The sequence below is a fragment of the Oryx dammah genome, unplaced genomic scaffold (assembly GCF_014754425.2).
Source record: "Oryx dammah isolate SB20612 unplaced genomic scaffold, SCBI_Odam_1.1 HiC_scaffold_11227, whole genome shotgun sequence".
NCBI lineage: Eukaryota > Metazoa > Chordata > Mammalia > Artiodactyla > Bovidae > Oryx > Oryx dammah.
The window spans coordinates 4,463,068-4,481,312 of record NW_024080620.1 but is presented as its reverse complement, the minus strand read 5'-3'; the positions used below and the strand labels follow the sequence as shown (position 1 = coordinate 4,481,312).

Here is an 18,245-nt window from a genome sequence, read left to right as displayed (position 1 = left end):
TTAAAAGTTAAATTTACCAGGTAAAATATAATCTGATTAGAACTAAAAAAGCTTAGATATCAAAAATACATATAAAATTTTGGGGCTGAATAAAACATTTAAAGATCGATTCAGTACAAACTGATTTTATATGTAAAACAATTTTACCTTGAACAGATAGATTCTAAGGAAGTTCCAGATATGCATGTTATTACTGGGTTGGATGTCCTTATCTGCAGCAACAGGCATCTTATTGAGTTTGGGTGGAATTTCTGCTTTTGTCAAAGCCCAATAGCCAAGGAATGCTCTTGTACTCAAACAAAATCAGTTGCAACAAGAGGGGATACATGCCAGAGGAACCTTGGAAACCTCTCAGAGTAGAGCAGCAAATGGTCTCATAGGTTTGAGCTTGTATCATCTTCTGAGCATTGTTCATGTGCTGTTGGAAATACCATTACCTGATTGTCAGAAGGGTATATGTTCATATTCTCACACTAATGAAATCCTTTGAAGTACACTATGGGAAATATAGGTGAAGCAATGCTTTATCTAGCCTGAATTTTCATTAACATAAATCCTTTATTTAGTATCTGGTAGGAGTTCACATAACACCCAATTTCTTATCATCAATAACTTTTAACTCAATTTATTCTTACTATGTGGCAAGCACTGATCTAATTTTTAGACATATAATAGTGTTTAAAATAAAGAGAAAATTCTTACTGTCCTACTGAAGCTTTTATTCTAGTGTTCTGTGGAAGAGTCAGAAAACAAGCAATAAATGAATCTATGTGGGGGCAGTAATTAGTGCTATGAGGCACATAAAAAGATAAGGTGACAGATGGCTACAGAAGGGGGTTTGGTAGAGGTGTTATTTTAAAGAATCAACAGGATGGCTTCTCTGAACTGGTAACTTTGAACAAAGATCTGAGTGAAGGAAAGGAGAGAGACTTTTGAAGATCTAAGGGAATAAGCAGTGTTGAAAACAGAGCGAACAGATAGAGGCCAGAGTGGCTAAAGCAGAATAAAATGGAGAGTGTTATGAGATGAGGTCAGGAAGATAAGCAGGAACTAGATTGTATGGAGTCTTGTAGAGTGTGATAAAGGGTTTGGATTTCATCCTGAGTCGTGAGAGATTATAAAAGGTCATGCAGGTTTTTGAGCAGGAGATTGATATAATCTGATTTATTTTTTAATAGATTATTTTTGTTGCTGCGCATGAAACTGGCAATAGGAGGTATGAGTGAAAGAGATAGAAGTCTGTAGTGACAATCAACGTGAGAGATGACAGTGACTTGGCCAGGATGATGATAGAGTTATCAGATGTGCTTGTTGTCAGGGTGTGACTTGAAGCTAGAGTCAAAAGCACTTGCCAATGGATTAGATAGAGTGATTAAAAAAAGGTATAGGAAGAAAAGTTATGACCTACCTAGATAGCATATTCAAAAGCAGAGACATTACTTTGCCGACTAAGGTCCGTCTAGTCAAGGTTATGGTTTTTCCTGTGGTCATATATGGATGTGAGAGTTGGACTGTGAAGAAGGCTGAGTGCTGAAGAATTGATGCTTTTGAACTGTGGTGTTGGAGAAGACTCTTGAGAGTCCCTTGGACTGCAAGGAGATCCAACCAGTCCATTCTGAAGGAGATCAGCCCTGGGATTTCTTTGGAAGGAATGATGCTAAAGCTGAAACTCTAGTACTTTGGCCACCTCATGCGAAGAGTTGACTCATTGGAAAAGACTTTGATGCTGGGAGAGATTGGGGGCAGGAGGAGAAGGGGACGACCGAGGATGAGATGGCTGGATGGCATCACTGACTCGATGGATGTGAATCTGAGTGAACTCCGGGAGTTGGTGATGGACAGGGAGGCCTGGGGTGCTGTGATTCATGGGGTTGCAAAGAGTCAGACATGACTGAGAGACTGAACTGAACTGATAAAGACTGATCCCTCAGCTGGACCACCTTCCCTGGTGGCTCAGCAGATAAAGAATCCACCCACCAATGAAAGAGATGCAAAAGACACTGGTTCGATCCTTGGGTCAGGAAGATTCCCCTGGGGAGGGAAATGGTAACCTACTCCAGTATTCTTGCCTGGAAAATGCCATGGACAGAGGAGCCTGGTGGGCTATAGTCCACAGGGTCACAAAGAGTCAGACGTGACTGAACATATATATCTCAGTTGGACCACATGAACTGAGTGAATAGTGGAACTATTTCAGAATGGGAGAAATTGGGAGAGAATGGAGGGGTTGGAAGTGTTATGCTTGGCATGATTCTTTGACATCTACATGCCAGTGTCAGATAGGCTAAAGAGAGAGGGAGGGACTGTGGATATGCCAGGAGCTGTCAGTATATAGATAGAAATTAAATCTGCAAACAGAGGGAGTCACTTGGGGATAAGTGTGAATAGATACAGAAAGGGAGTGGATTTCTTGGGCATGCCAAAATATAGAATTAAGGAAGAAGAAACCATTCCAGCAAAAGACACAAAATGGAACAGATAGTGAGGTGCCCAGAGTATATGATTTCCTGAGAAATCATACTGAAGATTGATTGATTCAGTGATTCTGAACAAGGGGGTGATCAAATGAGACTCCAATGTGCTTCTCTGAGCTGTTGTAGGGCACCCCGTGGAAACACTCAAAACATGTCTCTTGACACAAGCAAAATAATTCAGAGTATATAACATATTGACCATATATATACATATATAAAATAAGTATTATACTTTCTTTTTAAAAAGTCTTAATATATTTTAATTATATTAATACATTTCTCAAAAAGAGGAAAAATTTATTTCTTCATATTGGTCTAGCACAGTTACAAATAACATTACAGTCTCTATTTTCAAGCCTTAATATTTTCAAAATGGGATCTTCTTTGCATGTTCATATTTTGCCAACTTCATCCATTTATCTTTCCTCATGGTTGGTTGAAGACCTACTTTTTATTCATTATAATTTTAAAAGCTTTTTTCATATGATGCAATATATATACATATACTAGTGGAAAGTTTTAAGCAGAAAGATAAGTTTGGCGGAGATTCGTAAAAATCCCATCTCACAATAAATTCCAGAAATTGCAACCCTGAGCATGAAAACATATGAAATGCTTCACAGATTTGCATGACATCCTTGCACAAGGGCCATGCTAATCTTTTCTGTATCATTCCAATTTTAGTATATCTGCTGCTGAAGTGAACACGTAAGTTTTATACTTTTTAATCTATTCCATTTTGTTTGATGACACAAAAATTAAAATATTTTGTGCTTTTACAGTATTAGAGATGTGGATCACTAAGTAAAGTTGATCAGTTAAATTAAGGAAGGAGGCTTCAATATTAGGGAGAGATCATAAATATCTGACTGAATCTCTTCCATGTCATATTCTTTAATCCCCTAAACACTATCCCTAACCTCCCAGAGGAATCAATGTAAATAACTGAAATCAAAACATACACAGTATTAGTAAGTTTTACATTATTGTTTATAATTTTCTGAAGCCCTTTGTTAAAAGAACATTCTTATTTAGGTTAATTCCAACATACTATTTCCTTTTACCCATTCCTAGATTTCTCCCAGTGGTAAAACAGGATAGACTTAATTCTTGCTAATTATATCAATGCTTCAAAAATTATGCTCAAATTAAATCTTCTATGTAACATGCTGTTAACTATTATGATAATTAAATTTTGATCATCACCCATTTTTAAAATTTTCTCTTTTTAACATCACTACCAAAATGGTCAATAGAGGGAATTAGGACTAACATCCCCCTTCTCCCCTTTTCAGGCAATATACTTCTGTTAATGCTATTAGTCATATTATTATTATTATTGGTTTTATTACCGGTAACAATAGCTGCTGCAGATGTAATAATACTAGTAGAGGTAATTTTGTCCTTTTTTTTTTCTGGTTTGATATATATCACTCCTTGTACCCTCCTGAGATTTCAGGTGTAAAACTCTCAAGTATATGTTCCATTTCAATCAGGGATTACTAGATAGCTACATTTGTTCCCATGCCAGACTTGTGCTACTAGTTTTATATGTGTTATCCTTGTAATAACCCAAACTGAGATCTCTTAGTTTCACCTTTACATATGATGGATAATATAGTATGGTAGTTAGAAATACGCTCTTTCAATTGGCTTAAAATTCTAGACCCAATATTATTATACAAATCCAGACAAGTCAATTACATTTCATACAACATTATTTTTTCATCCATAGGATGAATATGGGAATAAATATTTGACATCTCTTTTATCACTGGAAACCTATGTTTATAAATCAAGTTTTTACTTGTTTGTCTTATAAACATGACTTCAATAACTAACTGCTGCTTGCTGCATTCCCATGTATTCAAGTCCCTGCTTCAATAGAGAAAGCAACTCTCTTTTGTACTTGCCAGTCCTGAAAGCACTATTGTGGGATTCTTTGATGTCCCATTTAAACCGTATCATAATTTACCCACATGGACAACTACTATGCTGTGCCTCGCACCTGTCTACCTAACACTATCAATTGTATCTATAAAAATGATGTATCAGGAATTGATATACGCCATCTTCCTGAGAAAATTTTATCATCTTATTATTTAATTTTCATAATTCAAGAATTAGAACTAATATTATTCTCTTTTTATTCCATTAAGAAAATGAGACTTGAGGAGGCTAATTTAATTGCCCTAAGTCATTACTGCAAGCAATGAAACAGTATTCAAACCAATGGCTGTGTGACCCTCAAATCTAAAGTACTTTATGCATGTGTGTGTGCTTCATTGCTCAGTCGTGTCCGACTCTGCAACCCCATAAACTGTAGCCCAACAGGCTTCTTTGTCTGTGGGATTTCCCAGGCAAGAATAATGGAGTGTGTAGTCATTCCCCATGCGTCTTCCCAACCCAGCGACTGAACCTGGGTCTCCTGCATTGCAGGCAGATTCTTTCCTGTCTGAGCTACAAGAGAAGCCCAAAGTACTTTATACTGCCTCATAAAGGGGTATTGAAATTTCACAGGCTTGAACCATAAACTTCTACGTTAATAAATTTCTGGTTAGCAAAAATCTGTAAGACTCTCATGTTGACATATTTATTGTTTTGCTGTTTTGAAAATCATCACTGTATTCTTCAGATATCTCACAATAAAAATGCAACACTCTAGATGTTTGGTTTTATCCAGGTACTGATCCTTTTATATCTCACCTCCTTCTCCCTTCCGTGAGATACCATCCTCTTGCCCTATTTGAGTAGTTCTAAATGGCTAGGTAAGTGGTTATGATCAAGCAGAAGAGAGTCACCAGTTTGATTTTAGAATGTATTGTAATATTGTGTACCACTCACTCATAACCCAAGAATAGAGCCAGGGACTTTAAACTTAAGAAATTTTTGTGGCAAGTAGTTTGTCACTGTTGAATGTAGGCCTATTCCCACCGTTCATATTTTTCTTCTGTGTCTATATTATACATAAGCTAAAAGATGTTTTTTTCTAACAAAAATGTTTCATGTCAAATTCTCCCAGCACCATTTGAGAAAGTCATTGAATAAACTAATAGTAGGCTTCCAAGCCAAGAGTAATTATGTTACGTTGCTCTTTTTTGGCAGGGAGTTATTTTTTCCTGTAAATGAGGCACTTTAACATAAGCACACTTTTATACTGCAAAGTAGAGGAGGATTTGATGCAGATGTCTTTCAGGTGAGATACAAGATCATATTTTTCCTATTTCTAGATTAATGTAATGAAGTGATCAATCAATCAATCAATTACTCCATCAACTTAGGTTTCTGGGTAATCATTGTAGCAGATAGTGATTAGAAGTGGAAACATACATTTGTAAAAGTTAACTCTCTTCTTTTTATTGAAATAGAGTTAACATACAATATCATGTTAGTCTCTAGTATGCTGCTGCTGCTGCTGCTCTTCACTTCAGTTGTGTCCGACTCTGTGCGACCCCATAGATGGCAGCCCACCAGGCTCCCCCACCCCTGGGATTCTCCAGGCAAGAACACTGGTGTGGATTGCCATTTCCTTCTCCAATGCGTGAAAGTGAAAAGTGAAAGTGAAGTCGCTCAGTCGTGTCCAACTCTTAGCGACCCCATGGACTGCAGCCCACCAGGCTCCTCCGTCCATAGGATTTTCCAGGCAAGAGTACTGCAGTGGGGTGCCATTTCCTTCTCTGAGTCTCTAGTATACTATGTAGTGATTTGACTTTTACTTATAATATGAAATCATCACCAAGAGAAGTTTAGTAACTGTCTGCATACAGAGTTATTATGATAGCTGAACATTATGGGAATTTTATATTGAGAAAACACTTTAAAATCATTCATGTTAGTTTTTTCTTTAAGTTGAATTTTGAGAAGTTATTTCTCTGATTGACGTTTTTAAAGGAGCAAACTAGTTCAGAAGGGTTAAATAACTTCCCCAAATATGATTAGCAACTTGATGGCAAAAGTGGAGCTAGCAATCAAGTTTGTAGCCCCGTCTGTTTCAGCACAGGTCCTCATAAGAGATGTGTTATCTTCACTTCTCATTTTCTCCAGAAGAGAAACTTGAAGATATCATAAAAGTCTATGAAATGAGGTTTACACATTGTGAGGGTCAAAAAAAAGTTTTATAAATTTATATAACTTTCATATTAATATATACAGTTAACATCAATGGGGAAAGGACAAACAGTTTAAATACATATTTCAAATACAGAATTTTTTGAACAAAGAATTTAATTGGGAGTCCATAAATTATCTTCAAGAAATAATATTAATTATGGCTAACATGTATTGATAGTTATTAAAATAACATATAGTATGCCAATCACTTACATTATCTCATTTGAATCTCATTAAACACTATGGGGCATATATTAAAATGAAAGTGCAGATGATTTATGTAGTTTCCTCAAGGTCACAGATGACAAGGGTTAGACAGGGTGGAGTTAAAAAATAAGTTGTTCTGAAGTCCAAATGCTTAAGCGCTACGTGATACTACTTTCTTTTGGTCTACTCCTTTAGGTAAATAACACCCTCTCTTTATTAATGCTTCTTCCAATTTGTATTATGGGAGTGTATTTACCTTTACATTAGTGTAATAAATTGTCTTACTATGTCATTAATCATTGAACAAATATTTCAAACCTACTATGTCCCATAAAATACATTATTTGTTTCTTACACATTACTCTGAAAGTGCTGCACTCAATAAGCCACAAAATTTGGAAAACTCAGCAGTGGCCAAAGGACTGGAAAAGGTCAGTTTTCATTCCAATCCCAAAGAAAGGCAATGCCAAAGAATGCTCAAACTACCACACAATTGCACTCATCTCACACGCTAGTAAAGTAATGCTCAAAATTCTCCAAGCCAGGCTTTAGCAATATGTGAACTGTGAACTTCCAGATGTTCAAGCTGGATTTAGAAAAGGCAGAGGAACCAGAGATCAAATGGCCAACATCCACTGGATCATGGAAAAAGCAAGAGAGTTCCAGGAAAACATCTGTTTCTGCTTTATTGACTATGCCAAAGCCTTTGACAGTGTGGATCACAATAAACTGTGGAAAATTCTGAAAGAGATGGGAATACCAGACCACCCGACCTGCCTCTTGAGAAACCTATATGCAGGTCAGGAAGCAACAGTTAGAACTGGACATGGAACAACAGACTGGTTCCAAATAGGAAAAGGAGAACGTCAAGGCTGTATATTGTCACCCTGCTTATTTAACTTCTATACAGAGTACATCATGAGAAACACTGGGCTGGAAGAAGCACAAGCTGGAATCAAGATTGCCAGGAGAAATACAATAACCTCAGATATGCAGATGACACCACCCTTATGGCAGAAAGTGAAGAGGAGCTAAAAAGCCTCTTGATGAAAGTGAAAGAGGAGAGTGAAAAAGTTGGCTTAAAGCTCAACATTCAGAAAATGAAGATCATGGCATCTGATCCCATCACTTCATGGGAAATAGATGGGGAAACAGTGGAAACAATGTCAGACTTTTTTTTTTTTTTTTGGTGCTCCAAAATCACTGCAGATGGTGATTGCAGCCATGAAATTAAAAGACGCTTACTCCTTGGAAGGAAAGTTATGACCAACCTAAATAGCATATTCAAAAGCAGAGACATTACTTTGCCAACAAAGGTCCATCTAGTCAAGGCTATGGTTTTTCCTGTGGTCATGTATGGATGTGAGAGTTGGACTGTGAAGAAAGCTGAGCACCGAAGAATTGATGCTTTTGAACTGTGGTGTTGGAGAAGACTCTTGAGAGTCCCTTGGACTGCAAGGAGATCCAACCAGCCCATTCTGAAGGAGATCAATCCTGGGTGTTCTTTGGAAGGACTGATGCTAAAGCTGAAACTCCAGTACTTTGGCCACCTCATGTGAAGAGTTGACTCATTGGAAAAGACTCTAATGCTGGGGGGGTGGGGGTGGGGATTGGAAGCAGGAGGGGAAGGGGACAACAGAGGATGAAATGGCTGGATGGCATCACCAACTCGCCAGACATGAGTTTGAGTGAACTCAGGGAGTTGGTGATGGACGAGGGGGCCTGGGGTGCTGCAATTCATGGGGTCGCAAAGAGTTGGACACGATTGAGTGACTGAAGTGTACTGAACTGAATACATATATATATGCAGTGGTATTTGATGGATATCATGCAGTACATCACACAGTACATAAGAATAAGTCCAAATTTAGACAAATGAATGATTTGTGAGGTCAAAAATTTAGCACACTTTTAGAGGATGATAGTAAAATGTTTGTTCAATATATAATCTGCTTGAGACTGAGTACTACACAGAATCAGTTTGAGAAGGGCTGTGTGAGGACACTATTTGTTCTTAGTATTGCCCTCAGCCACTCTTTTCTGCCCACAGTGTGCATCCTCCCATGAAACAGCATATATGCAATTAATCAGACCCACCATTCTTATAAGGCCATTTTAAGAACTTTCATTATTTGTGCCTACTGTCAATAGCATCCTAGCCACCCGCAAACCCCACCACCCTCACAAGCAGCTTAAAAAATATGTATCCTTCCACTCATATAAGTACTATTCCTGAGAGGAGGTTCCTTTCCAATTGGTAAAACTACAGTGATGCATAATGTCTTTGTGTATCAAAACTCAGGTCTGTGAGTTGATTTACATAGTTAAATTTTCTTTGATAGAAGAGACTTAGAAGACATCTCTAAGATACCACACGCGTCAGTTAAGTTAGTGCTTTGTTGTTCAGCCGCTCAATCATGCCTGACTCTTTGCAACCCCATGGACTGCCACAAGCTAGGCTTCCTTGTCCTTCACTATCACCCAGAGTTTGCTCAAACATATGTCCATTGAGCTTGTGATACTATTCAAGCACCTCATCTACTGTTACCCACTTCTCCTCCTGCCTTCAATCTTTCCTAGCATCAGGGTCCTTTCAAATGAGTTGGCCCTTCACATGAGGTGGCCAAAGTATGGAGCTTCAGCTTCAGCATCAGTCCATTCAATGAATATTCAGCGTTGATTTCCTTTAGGATTGACTGGCTTGATCTCCTTGCTGTCCAAGGGACTCTCAAGAGTTCTTCAGTTCAGTTCAGTTCAGTTCAGTCGCTCAGTTGTGTCCAACTCTTTGCGACCCCATGAATCGCAGCACGCCAGGCCTCCCTGTCCATCACCATCTCCTGGAGTTCCCTTAGATTCACGTCCATCGAGTCAGTGATGCCATGCAGCCATTTCATCCTCTGTTGTCCCCTTCTCTTCATGCCCACAATCACTCTCAGCATTAGTCTTTTCCAATGAGTCAACTCTTCGCATGAGGTGGCCAAAATACAGGAGTTTCAGCTTTAGCATCATTCTTTCCAAAGAAATCCCAGGGCTGATCTCCTTCAGAATGGGCTGGTTGGATCTCCTTGCAGTCCAAGGGACTCTCAAGAGTCTTCTCCAACACCACAGTTCAAAAGCATCAATTCTTCGGTGCTCAGCTTTCTTCACAGTCCAACTCTCACATCCATACATGACTACTGAAAAAACCATAGCCTTGACTAGATGGACCTTTGCTGGCAAAGTAATGTCTCTGCTTTTCAATATGCTGTCTAAGTTGGTCATAACTTTCCTTCCAAGGAGTAAGCAGCTTTTAATTTCATGGCTGCAGTCACCATCTGCAGTGATTTTGGAGCCCCCCAAAATAAAGTCTGACACTGTTTCCACTGTTTCCCCATCTATTTCCCATGAAGTGATGAGACCAGATGCCATGATCTTCATTTTCTGAATGTTGAGCTTTAAGCCAACTTTTTCACTCTCCTCTTTCATTTTCATCAAGAGGCTTTTTAGTTCCTCTTCACTTTCTGCCATAAGGGTGGTGTCATCTGCATATCTGAGGTTATTGTATTTCTCCTGGCAATCTTGATTCCAGCTTGTGCTTCTTCCAGCCCAGCGTTTCTCATGATGTACTCTGCATATAAGTTAAATAAGCAGGGTGACAATATACAGCCTTGACGTTCTCCTTTTCCTATTTGGAACCAGTCTGTTGTTCCATGCCGAGTTCTAACTGTTTTTTCCTGACCTGCATATAGGTTTCTCAAGAGGCAGGTCAGGTGGCCTGGTATGCCCATCTCTTTCAGAATTTTCTGCAGTTTATTGTGATCCACACTCTGGAACTCTCTTGCTTTTTCCATGATCCAGCAGATGTTGGCCATTTTATCTCTGGTTCCTCTGCCTTTTCTAAAACCAGCTTGAACATCTGGAAGTTCACAGTTCACGTATTGCTGAAGCTTGGCTTGGAGAATTTTGAGCATTACTTTAGTAGCGTGTGAGATGAGTGCAATTGTGCAGTAGTTTTAGCAGTGCCTTTCTTTGGGAATGGAATGAAAACTGACCTTTTCCAGTCCTATGGCCACTGCTGAGTTTTCCAAATTTGCTGGCATATTGAGTGCAGCACTTTCACAGCATCATCTTTCAGGATTTGAAGTAGCATAACTGGAATTCCATCACCTCCACTAGCTTTGTTCATAGTGATGCTTTCTAAGGCCCACTTGATTTCACATTCCAGGATGTCTGGCTCTAGGTGAGTGATCACACCATCATGATTATCTTGGTCTTGAAGACCGCAATTCAAAAGCATCAGTTCTTCGGTGCTCATCCTTTTTTATCGTCCAACTCTCACATCCTTACATGACTACTGGAAAAAACATAACTTTGTCTATAAGGACCTTTGTCAGCGAAGTGATGTCTCTGCTTTTTAAAACACTATCTAGTTTTGTGATAGATTTTCTTCCAAGGAGTAAGTGTCCATGGCTGGGGTCACTCACCATCCACAGTAATTTTGGAGCCCAAGAAAATAAAGCCTGTCACTGTTTCCATTTTCTCCCCAATTATTTGCCATGAAATGATGGGACTGGATGACATAATCTTAGTTTTTTGAATGCTGAGTTTTAAGACAGTTTTTTCATTCTCCTTTTGCACCTTCATCAACCATCTCTTTAGTTCCTCTTCACTTTCTACCATTAGGGTGGAGTCATCCGCATATGAAGTTACTGATATTTCTACCAGCAATCTTGATTTCAGTTTGAGGTTCATCCAGTCTGGCACTTTTCACAATATACTCTGCTTAAAAGTTAAATAAGCAGTGTGACAATATACAGCTTTGATGTACTCCTTTCCCAATGTGGAACCAGTCTGTTGTTACATGTCTGGTTGTAACTGTTGCTTCTTGACCAGTATACAAATTTCTCAGGAGACAGGTCAAGTGGCCTGGTATTCCCATCTCTCTCTTTTTTTTTTTTTATGACTGCTGTAAGGATAAGTAGATTGAATTCTCCAATCAAAAGGCACAGAGTTACTGGAAGGATTTTTTTTTTTTTTACTTTATTTTACTTTACAAATCTGTATTGGTTTTGCCATACATTGACATGAATCCATTCCCATCTCTTTAAGAATTTTCCACAGTTTGTTGTGATCTACACAGTCAAAGGCTTTGGCATAGTCAATAAAGCAGAAATAGATGTTTTTCTGGAATTCCCTTGCTTTTTCTTTGATCCAGAGAATGTTAGCTATTTGATCTCTGATTCTTCTGCCTTTTCTAAATCCAGCTTGTACATATGGAAGTTCTCAGTTCACGTTCTGTTGAAGCCTGGCTTGAAGGACTTTGAGTATTACCTTGCTAGCTTGTGAAATGAGTACAATTTTGTGGTAGTTTGAACATTCTTTGCCATTGCCCTTCTTTGGCATTTGAATGAAAACTGACCTTTTCCAGTCCTGTGGCCATTGTTGAATTTTCCAAATTTGCTGGTATATTAAGTGCAGCACTTTCACAGCAACATCTTTTAGGATTTGAAATAGCTTAGCTGGAATTCCATCACCTCCACTAGGTTTATTTGTAGTATTGCTTCCTAAAGCTCATTTGACTTCACATGCCAGGATGTCTGGCTCTAGGTGAGTGACCACCCCATTGTGATTATCCGGGTCATTAAAACTTTTTCTGTTCATTTCTTCTGTGTATTCTTGCCACATCTTCTTAATAAAGATACAAACGAGCCTGTGGAAGCTGAGTGAGCATCCCCTTCCTGGCAACAACCTATGAAAAAGAACAGCATTTAAATATTGTCTTTGCCAAAGGATACAGAGATGGCATGGGGTATTTACACAATAGCCCAGTCAAGTACAGAGGGAGGGCATTCTTGGAAGAAGGAACAGCATGCTCAAAGATTGTGAAAACATAATTATGTAATATTGTTATAAACATGGACGCTCAGAAGGGGAAGTTACAGTTTTCCACTCTGATTCAATTATTAAATATTGAGATGGTTAGATAGCATCACCAACTCAGTGAACGTGAATCTAGGAGATAGTGAAGGACAGGAAAGCCTGACATGCTTCAGTCCATGGGGTCACAAAGAGTTGGACATGACTTAACTACTGAACAACAGCAAGAACAGTACTTGTGTTCAGCGTTTTGTGATAGAAGAGGAGAATGTAGAGTTGTACAAAGTATAGCCTCTTCTATATAGACACTTCTGACTCTTGTTTGAGAAACAGACATAGTCAATCAACTTTTTTTCCCAAGGTCTCTTCTACTTCTACTTTTGAGTTACTGTAATCAATGTTCATTTCAACATTTTGAATTCTTGGAAAGTTCAATTAAGCTATTACTTAATTGATTAAGTATTGATTATACAATACTCACTTCTATAGAATGCTTACAAAATGCTGAATTATCTTATTGGTGCAAGACAAAGATGGTGTACAGGACAGATGGTATCCCTGCTCACATAGAGTTCCCACACTTGTAGAAATTTTATGAGCTGGGAGTAATTTCTAAATTGACTGACAGCTGGTTTGAGTTTGAAGTAGGCACATTATTAGTATAAACAGAAATGGTATCTTATTATATGAGGCCCTTCATGTGTAGCTTTCATTATTATTTTAAAGGTTTCCAGAAGATGTTTTCAGTGAGTAGTGTTATGAAAATATGTAAAAAATCGAGACTCACATATAGAGCTATTTTAGCAATACATTGTTTTTCTTTGTAACTTGGAATCTAAAATAAATATTAAAATGTAATAGAATGAACTATTAGAAGGGTATTTTAAAACTACTTTATTCTGAGGAATACATATTTGATGATTAAATTAGATATGGACTGGATATTTTATTGAGAGAATTAATCTGATATGTTTGATTAGATCTAAATCTTCATGCATGTATAACTCAGTATAACCTTAAAGGCAACTTTTCAGCCAATGCTTGATTTCTATTTTTTGATTCCAGTTGCTGAAATCTAAATTAGAATTCTTTCCATTTAAATGCAGATTCAGACTTTCCAGCTGAGGGGCAAAAGAAGCCATTTCTTTTGACTGAAACATATATAGGAAATATATATATATATATGTAGTTTAATTTACATGAATGAAGTTTCATTTACTTAAATATTCCTTCCCAACACAGGAGGTATTTTTTATTCTGATTTCTAGAATGCTTATTGCAAGAATTTTATAACCTCCTTGTATTTGCTTCATTGTTTTGTGTTAAAAGTTCATGTGCTAAATAAATAAGCTAAATAAAAATTAAAATTTCAGTGGGCATTGGAAAGGTGTATGGAATTTTTAAATGGAAGTGGTGAATTAAATGGCACTGAGTAATCAAAACAAAATTGAAATAAAGGATACTGAAAAGCTAGGCACATTAATATGCAGACAAAGATATAATATGTAGGGCCATTTTATGCCTTTTTCTTTTCTTTCCTTTTTTCATTCTTTAAAAAATGAATCCTGGTTAGAGTATTTTAAAATATAAAGCTCTGGGTTATGTATACCAACTTATCTAATGTATACCTGAAAAGCTGCTACAATCATATCCAATGTGGAGATTTATAACACAGAGAAAATGAAACAGCACAGATAAATCATTGTAAAGGAGTCATATTAGCATCTTATTAAATGATTTCTTGTTGTATTGAATAATAGTTAGAGATAGTTCCATTTTAGTTAAGAAACAATGACAATTTTTGCCAGTTCAAATGTTATGAGACTCTAAGTCCAAATATGTATATATAAAATAACCATTTTTTTTAGAAAATTTTTACATGTGAGCAAAATTTAAAATTAGAAAATAATATTTACCTCATGTTTAATAGAAAATTTCACAAAGTAAATTTTATAATGCATCTCCTCACTCAGAAGAGATTCCATCTGGAAGAATACTATTTATGGCAAATAGTACAATTTGTCATTACAAAGCTTTGAACATTTTCATGCATTCATTAAACAAAAAAATTTGAATACATCTTCTGTGCTAGGTACTGGAGGTTTAGAGTTTAAACAACCTGTCTCTGAAGCATGTAGCATAAACCTAAGTAAAAAGCAAACTTTCAGTACTGTATATTCTAAAAGATTTCACTTGGGACATCTAAATCTGAAAAACTGCAACCTTGGTTTCCCTGACACCATTCTCATCTGGTTTTGTGATTATTCTGGAGGGTCCTTCAAGTTTCCCTAGGGACTTCATTTCTTTCAGTAATATTCTTTATCATTCTGAACTATATGCTCTTGTTACACTGTACTGTCTTTGGGTGATAATTATCCAGGTGCACCCTTTCATCCATCATCTCTATCAGGGATTATCAGACTTCACTCTGTAAGAATCATGTGGGTACTAGTGATAAAGTTAGATGTGGGAAGTGGTTGGGGCCTAGGATTTTTTTTTGGTTGTAATGGGTCTTCATTGCTGCATGGCTTTTCTCTAGTTGTGGTGAGATGGGGCTGCTCTTCTTTGCCAGGTACAGGCTTCTCTTGGGGAGCATGTGCTCCAGGCACATGGGCTTCAGTCGTTGTGGCTCCCCAACTTTAGAGCAGGGACTGAACTCTTGTCTCCTGCAATGGCAGGTGGATTCTTTACCACTGAACCACCAGGGAAGCCTGGAGTTCAGGAAGTTTAACATGAACCCTTGGTGATTTTGATGCAGGTCAACTAAAACCACTCTTTGACTAACATTTATCTATGAATTTATTATATGCAATCTGTCATTGAAGCCCAGATCTCTTAGGTAGGCTTCACTGACATATAAGCAATTAGTTACTAGAAATCTCCTTTGGGTTGTTGTGAATGTCCCTCATACCATACAGATCTCATCACATCACAATACCATGGCCCTTAGCATGTTTTTCATACTACATTTTTATACTACATGTACTTACCATATCCTTGGTTAAGACTCTCTTATATGTGAAGAAGGCTGAGTGCCGAAGAATTTTGAACTGTGGTGTTGGAGAAGACTCTTGAGAGTCCCTTGGACTGCAAGGAGATCCAACCAGTCCATTCTGAAGAAGATCAGCCCTGGGATTTCTTTGGATGCCATGATGCTAAAGCTGAAACTCCAGTACTTTGGCCACCTCATGCGAAGAGTTGACTCATTGGAAAAGACTCTGATGCTGGGAGGGATTGGGGGCAGGAGGAGAAGGGGACGACAGAGGATGAGATGGCTGGATGGCATCATTGACTCAATGGACGTGAGTCTGAGTGAACTCCGAGAGTTGGTGATGGACAGGGAGGCCTGGAGTGCTGCGATTCATGGGGTCGCGAAGAGTCGGACACGACTGAGTGACTGAACTGAACTGATAGTGAAAGTTTAGCTTGGATCCATTTTCCACAGATTGTGTGTTAAGTTTATCTCCCATGCAATATTTGGGACAAATTAATAAACAAAATTATTCACTGTTTAATTGAAATTAAAATTTAACTGAGAAACTAGTATTAAGTCTGGCAACCCTTTATGATTATTCTGTGGCTAAGTCATATCTGACTCTTTCTGACCCCATGGAGTGTAGCACTCCAGCCTTCCTTGTCCTTCACTATCTCCTGGAGTCTGCTCAAATTCATGTTCTTGAAGTCAGTGATGCCATCCAACCATCTCATCTTCTGTTGCCCTCTTCTCTTCCTAGCTTCAATCTTTCCCAGCATCAGGGTCTTTCCAACGATTTGACTCTTCACATCAGGTGGCCAAAGTCTGGAGCTTCAGCTTCAGCATCAGTCCTTCCAACGAACATTCAGGGTTGATTTCCTTTAGGATTGACTAGTTTGATCTCCTTATAATCCAAGAGACTCTCAAGAGTCTTCTCTAGCACCTAAATTTAAAAAAAAACATCAATTATTTGTTGCTCATTCTTCTTATTATCCAACTCTTACATCTGTACATGACTACTAGAAAACCATAGCTTTGACTATATGAACCTTTGTGGGTAACCCTAACATGTCCCATATAATTTATCATACCACAATTGATGTTTTCTACTTGCTTCTTTTAATAAACTGTAAATTCCTCAGAGCAGAAACTGCCTCCATTTTTCTACATTGTGACACTACATTTTTTTCAGTAGTGCCTGGCAGTTAAACATATTTGATAAAAAGAATGAAATAAGGTACCCAGTATTCAAACTTTACTATTTTTCTTTTTCCCTATACCATATTGCTTCTAAATCATAACAGAAAATTTGCATTTAGTAAATATGAATACTCTAAATATAAAAATACTGCTTATTTTTAACAGAGACTAGGATTTCATATCACAACAAGATCTATGAATGATTATAATTTGGGTTTAATTTACCCCTATGCAACAGATATAATTCAAAAGCTCATTTTATGAACCCTAAGCTCCATGAGGTCAGTTGTCTCAAAGACTCACAAAAACATGTTTGTGATGTGGACTGTTATTGTTAGAGCTTATTTCAATGAGAAAGAAGACTTTATAAGAAAGCATTAGAAGGAAACTGAGTAAAATTTTTACCATTTGTACTCAACAAAGTCCATTGTTCTCAAAATTTTCAGATTTTCAAAATCTAAAAGAAAATGTTCTTTGAAAAGATTCATTTAAACAGTTTTCTGAGACTAGATCTAGAGTTTTCTTTGTATTGTGACTGAAAACAATGATCTGGATATTCTGAGTAAATTCCAAAAATAGAAAATACCAATATCAATTATAGGCCCATTAAAACAAAGCTTTTCATAATTGACTCTAGTAGCAATTGATCTCCAAATGTCACAAGATGCCATGGGGCTTTTAGAATTGATGATGGATAGCAATTTTAGCAAAATTAGGCATAGCTATCACAAAGCAGAAACAGCATCTGTTATATGATAAGAAGTTATTGGCATATGAAAAGAGCTGAAAACAATATTTTGGAACTCATTGGGAAAAAATATGTATTCTTCTTTTCAGTGGTATTTAAAAGCAAAGGAGTAAGTAATCAAGAAATAGCAGATAATGGTAAATGGAATTTATTCATTGAACAAATGTATATTGAGGTCCAGCTGTATGCCTGACAGTATTCTCTGCTTTGAGTGGAATGTATTAATATTTAAGTAGCCAACAAAAAAACAGCAACTAACTTTTGACTCAGCGGTGCTGACTATTCCCCATTTGATGACTTAATTTTTGTGTATTTTTAAAAATTCCTTTATTTATTTTAATGGGAAGATAATTATTCTACAATATTGTGATGGTTTTTGCCATACATCAACATCAATCAGCCATAAGTGTACATGTGTCCCCCCCGTCTTGACCCCCTACCCTCCTTCCTCCTCACCCTATCTTTTTAGGTTGTCCCAGAATTCCTAGATTTCAGGGTGCTAAGTGTACTGATGGGCACTGAGTTTCTGCCTTGTGTTTATGCTTTTTCAAATAAAGCAAATCAGTTTATCTCCACCCAAGAATGTATGGTAACAGTCTTCATTTCACTGCAATCCTCGAGCTATTAGGTACTGGTCAACCTTATCTCCACCATCTCTTCTTGAATCTTCTGTTCA

General features: G+C 37.5%; 1 non-coding gene across 1 annotated transcript; it reads right to left on the bottom strand.

The window, feature by feature from the left end:
- Positions 1-3,075: 3,075 nt before the first annotated feature.
- Positions 3,076-3,182, bottom strand: LOC120861111. The gene has a single exon (XR_005720497.1). It is a non-coding gene; the product is annotated as a U6 spliceosomal RNA (small nuclear RNA).
- Positions 3,183-18,245: the final 15,063 nt, after the last annotated feature.